We start from the raw sequence: 3,157 nt of genomic DNA, 5'->3' as shown, positions 1-3,157 counted from the left end.
CAAGCCGAATTACCGCATCGCGCATCTCCGTTGCCGCTTTGCATAAGATTAGCGAGATAGGCAAGCTGTAAAAGTTATTAAGTGCGCGAAAATCATCTAAGTAGCTAACGAACATCTTCGGTCTCGTCACGGCGCGCCCTGTACATTCCGTTTGAGTTGAGATCAATTACGGGACGTTGCTCCGAGTGTGTATTACCGGTGCACGTAGTTAAGCGCGTGCATCAATTGCTGTCATGAAATTTGCGCCTATAGCCCGCTTCGAACATTTCTATGACTTTAGTTAAAATAAACGTTAATTACTCAAACCAAGAGAATCGTCGTCATTACACGCCGCTTTGGCGCACGCACCTTCCATTACAAGGTGACACCAGCGCGTCACAAACACAAACACATATTATACATATTATTTTATGCAATTCACGTTCATTGCTGGTAATTACATTTTTTGTACATTTTAATACTTACACAATTCACTATTATATCTATAGAATCCGGATTAACTTTTCATTAGAAGGATTAATTAATAAATTGGCATTATCAGCGATATTTATGCTTGACAATACTTTTTGAAATCAAATCATAGCGAAAATCTAGGATCTACTTTCCGTTGACTACATGTAATCAGTGATATCTTTAAATTTGAATTCATGGTCTAAATTACCAAAGTCCACTTTTGATCATCTTTTTTGTCATCGAATATCTATAAATAGTCATCTTTTGTTAGCTTATTTTTAGTTAACCGTTTTATATATATTATTTTTTTAATTTTTAAAATGACCCAATCGGAGTCGAAACATTAGTTTTATGTAGACATATTTTTATCTTTATTTTAATTTTTATTTATATTTAATGTTATCTGTATCATATTACGTACAGGGTGTTGCACCAACATACAGGTCAGTATGACGGGTTGCCCATTCGTGCAGGCGCGCGAGATCATTTACAATTGCGTAGACTTCGGCGGCACAATCATAGCACATCCTTTTTTCCAATAAAGTTCGTAGCATATCAAATTGTGGTGCAATTATGACGAACTTCCGCAGGAATAGGTTAAAACAGAAGCCGAAGTGACAAGATATAGGTTATAAAAACGAATTTTATCGTGAAAACAAAGCATGTTTTCCTTCTTGTAAGAAAAATTTGATCATAGTCGAATGTAATCATTGTGTAATATAATTTGATTGTTAGAATTATTTTTACAGAGAACGAAAGTCAGAAATAAATGTATCTTTGCAAATTTAAATCATAAATCGATAAATAAATTTAATTCACTGTAAATTTAAATAACGGCAATTATCGTTAAATCTTATAATATTTATTTGGAAGAATAATAATTCATTATTAAATTGATTATTTAATAAACTGTTATTAATAAGTATTATGCAATTCTTCATATAAATGACTGCATATTATATTTATATTTTATAAAACTCCAAGAAGATTATTACTAAAAAATGTTGTATACATTGAATATGCAAATTGGTAAGTTTTATAAGATGTAATTTAACATTACGTTTAATGAACATTTTTCATTAATAAGTCTTTTGTAGATTTACATGTGTTATTGTAGCATTATTTATATAAATCTGCTTATCATCATATATTAAATTGACTATTAATTAATAATAAAGTGTTAACATTCCAAAATAAATTAGGTAGAAGATCCGCCTATAACCATTTTTATCGTTATTTATATTTGTGATATTTACTGTAACAATCTAGATTTACTGTAGTATCATTATAAATTTTTCTACTTAAGTGCCATTTTAATATCGACAAAACGTAAAAATAATTCAAACAATCAAATTATATTACACAATGATTACATTCGACTATGACCAAATTTTTTTTACAAGAAGGAGAACATACTTCGTTTTCACGATAAAATTCGTTTTTATAACCTATATCTTGTCACTTCGGCTTCTGTTTTAACCTATTCCTACGGAAGTTCGTCATAATTGCATCACAATTTGATATGCTACGAACTTTATTCGAAAAAAGGGTGTGCTATGATTGTGCCGCCGAAGTCTACGCAATTGTGAACGATCTTGCGCGCCTGCACGAATGGGCAACCCGTCATACTGATCTGTATGTTGGTGCAACACCCTGTACATTAAAATTTGTTGTTTTAGCTCGTAGCCCTTCTTAACACAATTACCTTTGTAAAATTTGTATAAAATTTTCAGATTTGACGGATATCCGTTTCGGTTTGTATAGCTCCGTAAAAATCAGTCATATCGAAATATTTCAATTACCGATTTCGAAAATAGAGATTTCAAGCTTTAAAATGCTTTTTTAAAAATCTCTTTATGACGATTTTTGACGAAGTTCCTCTATCTTAAAGTTTGTCTACTTCTGAACAAATGATTAAAAGATCATTTAAAATCTGTATTAAAAACGATCAAAATTAAAATTCACGGCTCTCCATGAAAAATGATCGCGAAACAATATTTGGTAAAGCGTCTTAAAGCTTAAGATATAATTTTCGAATGCTTCGAATCATATTTCTCTGCAAAAATTTTATTACGAACGACGCTAATATAAATTAAACCTTGTAGAATTGAAGAATAAACTTTGACGTGCACGGACAAAACAAATTTTTTCTGCAAGTTTTTTTAATTGTACCGTACAGAGCTTAAAATATTTTCTATTTAAAATTATTTCTTAATTATTACGCTACAATTTGTTTTACTAAAGTGTAACGATTTGAAGTGAATAATGAATTTTCAGATCTTTCTCTAAAACTTGTATCTATTGTTGCCGCCGGTATTTGGAGACACTGGTAATGTCTCGGCGCTAAACCAAAGAGCACCGACACTGCCGTGCCTCCTTTACGTGAGCCGGAGAGTTGCGTCAGATCGAGATTATCGGATCTTAAGGGGATGCTAAACCGATTACCCAACTCGATCAAGATCGATAGTACAGACTTTTTAAATTCTAAATTCGATAATAGTGGTGACATCTTTGATTTAATTTTTACATTATCTTATATACCATAATATATATCATTCTGTCTTACTCAAACGCATACATCTGTTCTTATCTAACATATGCCAGCACCACTATCGCAAGACCGCGCAACTACTGCTACACGGAATTTCGGCTCTGTTGACAGTCTCAGTCTTCGCAAAGCACCTGTATACACGTATTTTCTATT

Source organism: Trachymyrmex cornetzi, unplaced genomic scaffold, assembly GCF_001594075.2.
Source record: "Trachymyrmex cornetzi isolate Tcor2-1 unplaced genomic scaffold, Tcor1.1 scaffold550, whole genome shotgun sequence".
NCBI lineage: Eukaryota > Metazoa > Arthropoda > Insecta > Hymenoptera > Formicidae > Trachymyrmex > Trachymyrmex cornetzi.
Note: the sequence above shows the minus strand (reverse complement) of the source record.